This window comes from Aquarana catesbeiana, linkage group LG06 (genome assembly GCF_042186555.1).
Source record: "Aquarana catesbeiana isolate 2022-GZ linkage group LG06, ASM4218655v1, whole genome shotgun sequence".
NCBI lineage: Eukaryota > Metazoa > Chordata > Amphibia > Anura > Ranidae > Aquarana > Aquarana catesbeiana.
Window position 1 is genome coordinate 311,686,497 of NC_133329.1, and position 14,923 is coordinate 311,701,419.

Here is a 14,923-nt window from a genome sequence, read left to right on the forward strand (position 1 = left end):
TTGGGTTTACATCCACTTTAATAAACCAAAGTGCAATTATTAAAAAAGACAGCACTAACATTTTTTTTTTGGTTTCCGATATTCTGGCCTATTAGTGCCTGCCCTTTCTCCGGCGAGCAGACGCGACACTGACTTGTAAATTTTGCACCATGACCGTGAAATAATTGATCCTGCTGTGATTTTCTGCCCTCTCTCATGAGAGAGGGACGCTCAGTGGGATTAGCTGACTTCACACAGCCGGCCCTGTTTCATGTAACGTGTAGAAATTGGCGGCACTAAAGACAGGCAGATAAATGTGGGAGCAGTGACTCAGTTCCCACCTTCCCCGAGTACTGTATTTTACCAGGAGAATCGATGTCTGCAGAGGATCCGTCATTTCCACTATTAAGCTGCTGTTAGTTTTTAATGCACTCGTCAATAGTGCATTTAATGGACAGGACGAGCAGCTGCAATTCCTCCGATAACTCATAACGCTGCAGTTGAACGCTCGCGAGGGAAGAAGAATCACCTCAGATTTTAAAGAGAAAATTGTTAATTTGGGATTGATAAAGGACTTTTCTAAATGAGGAATAGCGAAGATAAATCGACTTGTCTTTCGCTCTCATTTTGCAAAGTAACATTTGTGAAGTCAGAGCATTTAAATGATTTCTCCGACATCACTCTTGTTTCCTCTCTATCTTCTAGACTGCTGGTACTCTCTTCTCTTTTTTCTCACTGTATATTTATCCTAAAATAATCTCTCCCGTCACCTCTCTCATGGTCCTGCTGTCTCCTACCAGCCCTTTCGCTCGCACCATCCTTATCTTGTTCTTGTACCTTGCTCTTCTCTTTCATATTTTGTCCTCTAGTATTTCCATTCTCCACTTTTATCTGAGCATTGTTCTGTCAGCCCCCAGCTTTTCTAGAAGATTAGAGAGCAAGCTGCTAGGATCAGTGATCCCCAGCCTTGGTCGGGAATAACCGTATTTTCAGAGCATGTTATACACTCGCTGCCTCCTGACTGATGGAAACGTGTAGACAGACTGCAAACAGGCCTAAAAAAACTGTCTGAACAATCACAAGCGGTCATTTATTAACTATTTGCTTACTGGGCACTTAAACCCCCCTCCTGTCTAGACCAATTTTCAGCTTTCAGCGCTGATGCAATTTGAATGACAATTGCGCAGTCATACAACACTGTACCCAAATGAAATTTTTATCATTTTTTCCCCACAAATAGAGCTTTCTTTTGGTGGTATTTGATCAACTCTGCAGTTTTTATTTTTTGTTAAAAAAAATAAAAAAATTATATATATATATATATATATATATATATATATATATATATATATATATATATATATATTGTTATACAATTTTGCAAACAGGTAATTTTTCTTCTTCATTGATGTACGCTAATGATGCTACACTGATGGGCTGCACTAGTGTGCACTGAGAGGTGACAGTGTGGGTCGCACTGAAGGGCATTTCTAGGCGGCACTGGTGGGCACAGAGAAGTGGCACCAATAGGTGGCACTGATAGCTGGCAGTGATGGGCACTGATAAATGGCAATAGTGGGCACTTATCGGCACTGCTAGGTGGCACCACTGGTGGGCATTGATAGGTGGCATTCATGGGCATTGATAGGTGGCACTGGCAGGCGGTAAGTGTGGGCACAGATGAGGCAGATGTGCCTCCTTCCTCTTCGGGACCGATGTCCCTTGCACATAAGCAGGTAATCGGCTTTTTTTCTCCTCACGCTGAAAAAAAAAAAAGATTACCAAAGTTTTGTTTACATCAGGTGATCAGCTGTCAGGGGGGGGACCAACCGAAGGGGGGGGATTGTTTGCTGAAAAAAAAAAAGGAGCAACAGCCACCACTGATCTTTAGTAAGCAGATATTCATTTCCACATCGTATTTCAGTTATTTCTAGTCTACTCCTAACAGTCTGAAAGATCTTGAAGTTTGTAAACTTATATTGTGAAGATCCCCACACATTACCCTCCTTGAATTCTGTGACACGTATTCACTATGTCCTGTGAGTAGGCACTGCTTTGTCACACATTTTACAGAGCCTGCCTTCTGTTCTGATCTACATAGGTGCTGAGAGGAGTTTCAGGAGGTGGAGTCAGTACAGGGATCACTGCTTGCAGGCAGCAAGGTACCATGGGATATGTAGTCCTTTGAAATTGAACTTTCAATTCACAGCATACTTTGCAGCTTCCCCTCCGCTGATTACTTAATTAGCGGTGGGGAAGTTGCAAAGTATGCTGGGAATCCAGGAAGTTGTAGAAAGAGACAACCAACAGACAGGCAGCACTTTACAATATGAAAGATTTTTTAAAGTAAGCTTATACAGTAAAACCTTGGTTTGAGAGTAACTTGGTTTGAGAGTGTTTTGCAAAACAAGCAAAATTTTTAAATATATTTTGACTTGATATACAAGCAATGTTTTGATATACAAGTAGCGTCATGTCACAACAGAGTATAAAAAAGAAGAGAGGCACCTCTAAGTGTAGCAATATGGTTACATTTAATGAAGGTATAACATTTGGCAAAATATTGCTACACTTAGAGGCGCCTCTCTTCTCTTTTATACTCTGTAGCTCCTGCTGGATTTTGCTTCTAATCCCCTTGTGGAGGCGGCCATTTGTGGATGGGCATTTAATGGTTACACAACCTCTCACATTGCTATAATCTTTGTTATATGGACTATAAACTGAAGGACCTATGAATAAATGGTTGTGGAGCGAATCATTTGAGTTTCCATTATTTCTTATGGGGAAATTCGCTTTCATATACAAGTGCTTTGGATAACAAGCATGTTTCTGGAACGAATGATGCTCGCAATCCAAGGTTTTACTGTATTAGATTGTCAGAAAACAATTGTTTATGTTATTACAATGCGGATGTTAAAAAAATTAAAGTGTAATCGGCTGTAAATCTTCTCTCTTCTTCTCGCTCAACTTTTCTCTCTTTCCTCTAACTTCTATATTGACTTCTTACAAATGCTTTGATGTGAGCGACCTCTAGCCTAGTCTAAGCTTGGCGTGCCTCTGTTTAGCACTGATAATTTTTGTTTAATTATACAGAATCTGTTTTTATAGTATTTCTTTTTTTTCCCTTTTGTCTTTTTTTGGCACTTTTTTGTTTACAAGTTTGAATCAGTATTTTTGCTAGAAAATTACTTAAACCCTCAAACATTATAATTTGTTTTTAGCAAAGACCCTAGGGAATAAAATCGCAAATGATGCATCTTTTTATGTCACACGGTAGTCACACAGCGGTTTTGCAAATGCAATTTTTTTTATTTGGCAAAAAATACACCTTAATTAATTTAAAAATAAACAAAACACAATATATACCCCCATTTTTTTTTGTAAAATGTGAAAGATAATGTTACACCGGGTAAATAGATAACTAGCATGTGAAGTTTTAAGATTGCCCACACTCTTGAAATGGCATCCAACTACGGTGGTTAAAAATCTCCACAGGCGACACTTTAAATGCCTTTACAAGTTAGCTGTTATGCCCTGTACACACGATCGGACATTGATCGGACATTCCAACAACAAAATCCTAGGATTTTTTCCGACGGATGTTGGCTCAAACTTGTCTTGCATACACATGGTCACACAAAGTTGTCGGGAAATCCGATCATTTTGAACGCGGTGACGTAAAACACGTACGTCGGGACTATAAACGGGGCAGTAGCCAATAGCTTTCATCTGTTTATTTATTCTGAGCATGCGTGGCACTTTGTGCGTCGGATTTGTGTACACACGATCGGAAATTCCGACAACGGATTTTGTTGTCGGAAAATTTTATAGCCTGCTCTCAAACTTTGTGTGTCGGAAAATCCGATGGAAAATGTGTGATGGAGCCCACACACGAACGGAATTTCCGACAACAAGGTCCTATCACACATTTACCGTCTGAAAATCCGACCGTGTGCACAGGGCATTAGAGTTACAGAGAAAGTCTAATGCTAGAATAATTGCTCTCGCTCTAACGTTTGCGGTGATACCTCACGTGTGGTGCGAATACTGTTTACACATGCGTGCACGACTTACATATGCGTTAGCTTCTGCATGCGAGCACGGAGAGATGGGGGAGCTTTACATTTTATTTTCCTATTTATTCTACTTTTAAATTTGTTATTTTTTTACACTGTCCCTTTAATGTTTTTGTTTTATTTTTTTTTATCACTTTTATTCCTATGTTAGAATGTAACATGTAAACAGGTCTTCTTTATGAAGAGATTTGGGGTCAATAATAATTTTTTTTTTATTTTATTTTTTAAAGCAAAAGATCAAAAAGTTTACTTCCAGCCTGGACCGGAAATTATGTCATGACGTCACTCCGGTTCTCCAAAGCTATAGAGTATCTACAGTATTCTTTAACCACTTGCCGCCCACCATACAGCAGAATGACGGCAGCAAAGTGGTTGTGATATTCTGACCGGACATCATAGGACGTGATCAGGATATCACAGCCGGCGTGCGTCCGCGGGGGTGCGCAGCACAGCGATCAGAAGTACTGTGTGTCCGTCTGACACACCTCAACTCTGATCGTGGTATGAAGCCTCTGACAGAGGCTTCTTACCACGTGATCAGCTGTGACCAATCACAGCTGATCACAGCGTCAACCAGGAAGTGCCGGTAAATGGCTTTCCTCAGTTCACGCTAACAGGGAGAGCCGATCGGCAGCTCTCCCTGTCAGAGGGGGGTCTGTGCTGATAATCAGCACGTTGATTATCAGCACAGCCCCCATCAAAAGGTGCCAATCAGTGCCCAACACCTGCCAGCCTGTCCCCATAATAAATGCCTGTCAGTGCCCACAACAGTGTCAGTGCCCAAAAAAGTGCCAGTGTCCCATCAGTAATGCCTGTCAGTGACCCATCAAAGTGCTAATCAGTGCCACTCAGTAATGCCTGTTAGTAGCTCTTCATCAGTGCTGCCTATCCAGTGTCACCTATCAGTGCTGCCTATCAATGCCATCAGGTTTTTTTTTTTTTTTTTTTAAATTGACGGTCTTTTTTGTCCTGGGCAGGAAGGAGGGAAAGTGCCTGGTATGGAAGTGGTTAATCACCTCTGGGATAGAGCTGCACAGTTAATCATTAAAAAAAAAAAAAAATCGCAATCTCGATTCAACCACCCTCACGATGTTAATCCGGCATTTCAATGAGCCGTTCTCTGTTCAAAGCTGCCCAAGAAAAAAAAAAAAAAGCTGGCAAAGTTTATCACAACATTGCTCAGTGCTGAGAGATAAAAAGAAACATCGTATCATTTGGTTTTTTTAGATCAAAGGGATGAACTTGTAAACGAGGGCAGTTTAACCACTCATTTCAATGAATTAAAAAAAACAACTAATCAGTAAAGTTAGCCCAAGTTTTTAATGTGAAAGATGATGTTACACTGAGAATCATGATCTTTATTCTAAGCAAAAAAATAGCGATTCTCTTTTTATCTAGAACCATGCAGCTCTACTCTGGGAGTAGCCGACCGCACCGTCGGATCTCGATTTCTCAGGCGAACCGGCGGAAATGGTAAGCCAGAGAAACACAGGTGAGCGGCGGGAAAGAAAAAGAGTTTCTGAAAGAGTTCCAGTTGCTCATGAGCTGCTCGGAGTGCTTTCATGAGAAAAAAACAATACTGGGGTTATGGCTGATATCTTCAGCCATAATCCCGGTAAACCACTTCAAAGCCACAACGTATATATACGTATTTCTGTCTTTAAGTGGTTAAGAATAATATATGCATAATAGTTCTGAATTACCGCATATGTAAGTATCATCTTTACAATACCTATAGTGAATGGACAACCCCAACCACCGCACTTTGTGCTTTTCGCACATCTCCATCTTGCCCCTCCGTGCGGAGTTGATTCTGGATAGTTACTGTAATATTGTTTAGTTGTGGTATGATTAGATTACGATGGCTTTGTCATTTCTCAATGTAAAACTGTTGTTCGATATTAATTTGTACAACTTAGGCCAGCCATACACGGTGCGAGTTTCAATTTGCACGATTCCCCCATCAACAGGGCAGCAATCGTCTTCTCCCGGAGGGTGAGCAGGGGGGAAGCTGTCCCCACCGGGAGAAGACAGTGATTATTGCTAGTGGCTATAGCAGCTTTTAGCGATAATCGCAAGAGAATCCAACAGGCCAGTTGTACCCAAGTTGATCAATCGATCAACTGAGTACATTCAGCCTGCCCATTGAATCTTGAGATTCAAATTGTATATGGCTGGACTTAGTACTTTGTCTAAACTGCTTTTGAATAAAAATTAATGGAAAAGTAAAAAATTAAAGTGTATGCTGCAACCATAGATTTCTTAAAGGTGATCACGACTTAAAAAACACAGCAAATCAACCAAAAGCATGAAATTGGCTTTGTTATCTAGTACATGCAAACCCAATCGCTAAAACCTCAAAAATGTAATATCATTTTGAAAGTTGTATTCAATCTGTGTAAATCTGCAGCTTTCATTAAAAGAAAACCTAAAGATTTCATCATGAAGGATCTTGTTCAGGCACTTCCTGTTATAGAATGACAGCTGTCACAAAAATGTCCCTCTACAGTGTCACCCTGATGGAGAATACAAGCAGACATTCTGAGACAGATTACACAGGCATAGTTCATCATTATCGCCAGAAAGCCAGTCCAGAGCAATGAGGTGCAGCCAATGCTGAAGTGCATGAAGACAGGAAGTGGCTGAAAGAGGCTGGAGGAGATCAGCAGCACTGAGATGCAAAAAAGAATGAAAGTGAAACCAGTGTTTTTAAAAAAACAAAAAAAACTTGTTTATGATTTAGAGGACTTAAACCAACCGTTGTCCAGTTAGGCCTCATGTACATTGCTGCTGCTAAACGGACATTCAGAGGCAGTTGGATGCTTTTTTCAGCTGCCCCTGAACTCATCCAATGTTATCTTATCAGTACATGTACACAGGTTCGTTTAATGTCGGTTTTAGGCAGTTGCGTTAATAGGCTTTTCTTTGAAGGCAAAAAAATGGGTTCAGACGCCGAAGTTTCTGACGTTTAAGAGGCCAAACGCAGCTAAATACGGTAAAGGCGTTTAGCAGCGTTTTAGTTTAGAAGCGTTTTTAAAAGGTGCCCTATGTTTTTTTACAATACAAAACTTAAAAATGATAGCAAATGATGAAAAACCACTAAAATTATTTTTAAAAAACTTGTAATTGCTTGCAATGCTTCATAAACCATTTACATACCCCCAATAAGCACATGATCCAATCCAATACACCACTAGCATTGCTGCCAAAATAGAATTGGAATTGGAAGTTGTTAGATTTGAACCAGATGACCCCACCATTGAGCTTGACCCCCGACTTGATCAAACGTAGTTGCATAAAATTTAATATCTGGCTTTTTTAATTGCATTTTGTCCTCATGTTTTCTAGGTAGCTTTGACAATGATTCACAGGATTGTCTCTTCCACTCATCCCAACCTGTTATCTTGGACACCCACCCTTCATCCAAGTTCTAACTTATCTAATCAGTGTTTTTACCCAGTCTGATATTTTCTAAGTTCCAACTTCAGCAGGTATTTCATACCAATGTTTACTCAGCCCCTCCACCCCCAACAGCACGACTCTCAGGTTAGGGTTTCCCTTTAGGGTTAGGGGGTTAGGGTTTTCCCCTGAAGAACAAGGTTAGGGTTTCCCCCAGAAGAACAAGGTTAAGATTAGGGGTTAGGCTGTTACAGTTAGGGTTTCCCCTTGAAGAATAAGGTTAGAACTCAGGGATTGGAATAGGGACCTCCTCCAAAGGTTAAAGGTCAGCAGGCAGGTCCCCAGAGGTCAATGGTAAGGAGGCATGGCTGACCCACCTCCACCAAAGTGTTCCGCCAACCACAATTTTTTGTGTGTATATATATATATATATATATATATATATATATATATGTATATATATATAAAAAATAAACTATGCAGCTGTACATTCCATGTTGGAAAAATATCCTACAGACATGCGCTGCGTAATCAATGGATGAGTCCAGTAGCGACAAACTATTGTCCTCGCACGCAATTTCCAACGTCTTTCCAGCCTTATCAACAGCAACGTCAGGAGCATTTCCTTACATATGCTCATTATGGGATCCATAGTAAAAGCAACGAAATTGAGGTAGAAACAAGTACACTGCTGCTCTCTCAGCTGCTGCTACTCACTCTGGTCTCACAGAATGGCTGAAATAGTTAAATAATACTGTTTTTTGTGCTTTGGGAGGGTCTTATGATGTTATCATAAACAAACGCTCCAAGACGCAAACGCGGCAAAACGCTGCTAAATGTGACTAAACGTGGCTTGCAAATGTGGTTAAATGGGCGTTTTTAAACGCCGGTTTCAAGCTGTCAAAAAAATTGTTCAGAGGAGGTTGCTTCAGCGTCCCGTGTGCATTAAGCCTTAGGGGTCAGCTCTACTCTAAAGTGGAGCTAAGCCCATCAATTTACCAGTTTCCCTAAACAGTTACTGTGTGTTCAAAGCATGCCATGAATGATAACTAACAATTGCTTGTATTCTCAACTGAACTGTCAAGCCATAAAATGGCTGGTGTCATGCAGTGCATCTGGAATATATTCACAGCTCGTCACTTTTTCCATATTTTGTTCTGTTGCTGCCTTATTCCAAAATTGATTAAATTCCAATTTTTCCTCAAAATTCTACAAACCATACCCCATAAGGACAATGTGAAAAAAGTTTGTTTGAAATGTTTGCACATTTATTAAAAAACAAAAAACAACATGTACATAGGTATTTGCAGCCTTTGCTCAATACTTTGTTGAAGCACCTTTGGCACCAATTACAGCCGAGTCTTTTTGAGTATGATGCTACAAGTTTGGCACACCTATTTTTGGGCAGTTTCTCCCATTCTTCTTTGCAGGACCTCTCAAGCTCCATCAGGTTGGATGGGGAGTGTCGGTGCACAGCCATTTTCAGATCTCTCCAGAGGTGTTCAGTTGGGTTCAAATCTGGGCTCTGGCTGGGCCACTTAAGGACATTCACAGAGTTGTCCCATAGCCACTCCTTTGTTATCTTGGCTGTGTACTTAGGGTCGTTGTCCTGTTAGAAGGTGAACCTTTGCCCCAGTATGAGGTCCAGAGCTCTCTGAAGCAGGTTTTCATCAAGGATGGCTTTGTACATTTTTGCATTTATCTTTCCCCCAATCCTGACTAGTCTCCCAGTTCCTGCCACTGAAAAACATCCCCACAGTATGATGCCACCGCCACCACCGTGCATTACTGTAGGAATGATATTGGGCAGGTGATGAGTGGTGCCTGGTTTCCTCCAGACATGACACTTGCCATTTAAGCCAAAGAGTTCAATCTTTGTTTTATCAGACCAGAGAATTTTGTTTCTCATGGTCTGCAAGTCCTTCAGGTGCCTTTTAGCCAACTCCAGGTGGGCCATCATGTGCCTTTTACTGAGGAGTGGCATCCGTCTGGTCACTCTACCATATAGGCCTGATTGGTGGAGTGCAGCAGAGATGGTTGTTCTTCTGGAAGGTTCTCCTCTCTCCACAGAGAAACGCTGGAGCTTTGTCAGAGTGACCATCGGCTTCTTGATCACCTCCCTGACTAATGCCCTTCTCCCTCGATCGCTCAGTTTGGCTGGGCGGACCGCTCTAGGAAGAGTCCTGGTGGTTGAAAACTTCTTCCATTTACGGATGACAGAGGCCACTGTGCTCATTAGGACCTTCAATGCTGCAGAAATGTTTTTGTACCCTTCCCCAAATCTGTGCCTTGATACAATCCTGTCTCAGAGGTCTACAGACAATTTCTTGGACTTCATGGCTTGGTTTGTGCTCTGACATACACTGTTGACTGTGGGACCTTATATAAACAGCTGTGTGTTTTTCCAAATCATGTTCAATCAATTGAATTTACAACAGGTGGACTCCAAACAAGTTGTAGAAACAGCTCAAGGATGAGTGTAATGGCAAAGCCTGTGAATACTTATGTACATGTGATTTTTTTTTTAATAAATTTGTAAAGATTTCAAGCAAACTTCTTTCAAATTGTCATTATGGGGCATTGTTTGTATTATTTTGAGGAAAATTAGGAATTTATTCATCTTTGGAATAAGGCTGTAACATAAAATGTGGAAAAAGTGAAGCGCTGTGAATACTTCCTGGATGCACTCTGATCACGCAGATCAAACAGAGGCTAAGATGGCAGCTTCCATGGCTGTAAAGTAAAGGAGGGTTAAGTTCCATTTTAAGATATGGAAATAGGTCTTTTAGATGCAAGTGTAAATAAAAGCATAAAGTCAGCTGAAATATATGTACAGTATCTCACAAAAGTGAGTACACCCCTCACATTTTTGTAAATATTTTATTCTATCTTTTCATGTGACAACACTGAAGAAATAACACTTTGCTACAATGTAAAGTAGTGAGTGTACAACTTGTATAACTGTGTAAATTTACTGTCCCCTCAAAATAACAACACACAGCCATTAATGTCTAAACCGCTGGCAACAAAAGTGAGTACACCCCTAAGTGAAAATTTCCAAATTGGGCCCAATTAGCCATTTTCCCTCCCCAGTGTCATGTGACTCGTTAGTGTTACAAGGTCTCCGGTGTGAATGGGGAGCAAGTGTGTTAAATTTGGTGTTATTGCTCTCACTCTCTCATACTAGTCACTGGAAGTTCAGCATGGCACCTCATGGCAAAGAACTCTCTGAGGATCTGAAAAAAAGAATTGTTGCTCTACATAAAGATGGCCTAGGCTATAAGAAGATTGCCAAGACCCTGAAACTAAGCTGCAGCACAATGGCTAAGACCATACAGCGGTTTAACAGGACAGGTTCCACTCAGAACAGGCTTCGTCATGGTCGAACAAAGAGGTTGAGTGCACGTGCTCAGCGTCATATCCAGAGGTTGTCTTTAGGAAATAGACATATGAGTGCTACCAGCATTGCTGCAGAGGTTGAAGTGGCAACCAGGTGAGGAGTACAAAAACAAGTGTGTCTTGCTTACAGTCAAGCATGGTGGTGGGAGTGTCATGGTCTGGGGCTGCCGACACTGGGGAGCTACAGTTAATTGAGGAACCATGGATGCCAACATGTACTGTGACATACTGAAGCAGGACATGATCCCCTCCCTCCGGAGACTGGGCCGCAGGGCAGTATTCCAACATGATAACGACCCAAAACACACTCCAAGACAACCACTGCCTTGCTAAAGAAGCTGAGGGTAAAGGTGATGGACAGGCCAAGCATGTCTCCAGACCTAAACCCTATTGAGCATCTGTGGGGCATCCTCAAACAGAAGGTGGAGGAGTGCAAGGTCTTTAACAGCCACCAGCTCCGTGATGTCATCATGGAGGAGTGGAAGAGGACTCCAGTGGCAACCTGTGAAGTTCTGGTTAACTCCATGCCTAAGAAAGTTAAGGCAGTGCTGGAAAATAATGGTGGCCACACAAAATATTGACACTTTGGCCGCAATGTGGACATTTTCACTTAGGGGTGTACTCACTTTTGTTGCCAGTGGTTTAGACATTGATGGCTGCGTATGGAGTTATTTTAAAGGGACAGAAAATTGACACTGTTATACAAGCTGTACACTCACTACTTTACATTGTAGCAAAGTGTAATTTCTTCAGTGCTGTCACATGAAAAGATAGAATAAAAACAAAAATGTGAGGGGTGTACTCACTTTTGTGAGATACTGTATGTTTACCGTTTTGCCTACAAAGAAATTGTAATTCTGTAAGTCTTCTGATATTCACAGGCGTTTCACACTGTACAGCTGGACTAATGAAACTAGGATTTCTGACTTACCATAAAATTCTTTTCTTGGAGCAGACCCACAGGATAAGCAATTCAGCTACACACAGTTATGGTGCTACCTTCTGGAGATTGGACACGGGCAAACAAAGCTGCAAGGACAGCCTAGTATAAGCTCTCCCACTCCCATCATGGGACAGTTTTGTAGCAAACCAAAAGCAGGCGTGCATCATAGAAACAGAGAGGAAGAACCTGTGTCCCTTTAAGTGACACTGAACAAAAGCCATATTCACAAAAAAAAAAAATCCATACATATCCATGCCCTGTAATCTATTTTTCATGAAATGATTTGTGTTTTCCCCCCTGCTTTTAACAAACTCCATGAGCTCACTTCTGTTTGTTTTGGTCATGTGCACTGCTATATATACACTACATATCCCATAGTCCCTAGTCCAACAAGTGGGGGTTGCTTTACTTCGATTCCAGCTTCCAGAGGCATTGGCTGGGTATGGTATATATACAGCTACATTGGTCAAAGCTGAAATATGTAAAAATATACCATGCCTGGAATTTTTTTTTTTTTTTGTAAACCAAAGTTCAAGGTTACTAGAAAAAAAAAAGTTTGACGGAAAGCCATTTTCCAAATTTTACATTAAGAAACACGGGATGACAGAGAACATACGGACGTTGAAAAACAGTCCAACTGAGGGGCATGCAACACACACAAAAAAAAAAATCTAACAGGGCCACGTAAATAACAGACTAACTGAAGGGGATCAATCGAGTCCATAGAGCCTCCTGAAGGACCCTATGGCCGAAGCTGGCATCAGATGATAAAACTATAGCACAGAGAGCAGCACATACCACATCCAGGCGGTGGAAAGGAATCTCCCTGGATATTGTGGAGTAGGACATAGAGATGGAAAACAATATCCTGGTGAAGGTGAAAGGAAGAAACCAGCTTGGGAAGAAACAAGGGCTTGTGCCTCAAGAAAACCTTGTGCTAGCCCAAAAACCCAAGGTGCAGTGAAGCAAATTTGTAAAGTTGAGTGTCCAATAGATGGGAGCATTAATATGTTGAAAAGATGGGGTCATGCAAGTTGGCATTTCTGATGTCCACAGAGGCCAGAAAGTTCCTTGGATAGAGGGAAGCAATGATTGACCATGTGGAATTTTAGTATCCTAAGAAAAATGTTGAGAAGCTTTAGATCCAGGGTAGGGTGAATGCACCCTTTTGCCGAGGGTGTTCCCTTAGTAGGAGGTCATCCAAGTATCCCACTATAGGAATGCCCCAAGAGCAAAGCAGGCCAAGTACAGGGCTAGAACCTTGTACTAGTCTAAAAACTTGGGAGGTGCAGTGGCTAGGCCAAAAGAAAGGAAAACAAATTGATAACATTGATAGCCCATTGCAAATCACAGAAAGCGTTGATGCATCAGAAAGAGGGGGACATGCAAGTAGGTATTTTTGAGGTCTCCCAGATGAAAGGAAACAATGACTGACCTGGAAGATTCCATGTGGAATATTTGTACCTGAAGGAAGGTTTTGAGAAACGTTAGATTCATAAGTGGGGAGAATGACACCTATTGCTTTGGGAAAAGTTTTAGTAAAAACCCTGGAACCTTAACTTTTTTAGAAAGATGGCTATGTCCCTGTGAGAGAAGAGCTGCACCAGAGCAGCGAAAAGTACTGCTAGTCTTTCCGGGGACATTGGCAGGTTTTAAAACATGAAGTGAAGCAGAGTTTGAAATTTAGCTTGTAGACCCTGGATACAACGTTCTTGACCCAAACCAGTTAGTTGTAAAGGCCAACAGCTATTGCCCACAAACTGACATGTGGGGTGCCCCCTTATTCTGAGGAGTTGCTCATTGGTTTGGATGATTTGAGAGTTCAGGATTTATGGCTGATCTGAGTTTCAGGCTTTGCCTTGGATACCTAGGATATAGGAAAGGAACTTTTCTCGGTCTCTGGGTGCATGTATGAGAACTTTGCCTTCTGAGTCAGCTTACATGGTTGATATTTTCTCCATAAACTCACACATAGCAGCTAAGAATTCCTCCCTGGATATTAAGGAGCAGGAGACTCCTAAGAGGGTTAAGGAGGACTTTTGTTGCGGCTGAGGCAGGGGGCAATAGTCTTAGGCTGTTGGCGCCAGCTTCTTTTGGCGGTACACTGCAAACCCCTCTCCCCCAGGAGTGTCATTAGATAGTAAGCTGGCAAAGCCTGCAGGACTGATGCCTTTGCACCTATGATCTGCCACACTAAGTGAGGGACTCACAAAACTCTGTGGGAGCAGCAAGGGTTAATAACTTGTCACTGTTATAAAGGATTTGCTTCTGTGTGAGATGTTCTGTAACACTAGCAAAAACTGGAGCATCATGGGAGTGAGAGGGTTTGTACTAGGCTGACCTTACGGGTAGCAGTAAAACCCTATGTACCTGAATTACTCATCCGGTGTCCCTTAGGCTCTGTTTCCACTAGTGCGACTTTTCATGCGACTTGGGACTGAAAAGTCGCATGACAAATTGTATCCCATGATTTCCAATGAGTACCGTTCATATCTGTGCGACTTCAAGTCGCAGCGACTTCAAAGTAGTCCCTGCACTACTTTGGTCCCACTTTGATGCGACTTGAGGTCCATAGATACAGGCATTGCTTCAAATCGCGGTAAAAAGTCGCGGTAAAAAATCGCGGCAAAATCGCGCGACTTTGGGGACGCACTAGTGGAAACATAGCCTTAATGTACAATTAAGTAATGCGGTTTTAAATAAATAATAATTCTTTTTGGTTCAGCAATGTCTTTGACACCTTATTGGACAGTGACTCAGCATCATTACCTCTGTCCTGTGACCCCAGCAGTAATGCTAAATTAGAAATTAGCAAAGTGATCTTATGACTAGCAAAGGTGTATGTGTGCGTGTCACAAAAACAGCTGGCCAAAATGACAAATGCTTTAGCCTGTAAAACTCTAAACATACCTGTATGCTGTTTGCCTGGAGTTTCACCTAAAATGACTTGTTGGCCCTGTTGATGGTACCTTCAGGTCATGTTTTTTCACATCTTCCTACCCACAGTGGCCCAAGGTTTTCCTGAATTGTGAGTGACAGTCTCTTTAAAGTTCACCACTGGACCCACTTACACTTATCTTTGCTGTGATCTTTCAATACTCTAGCAGTCAAACCCTGAGCAAAGGCT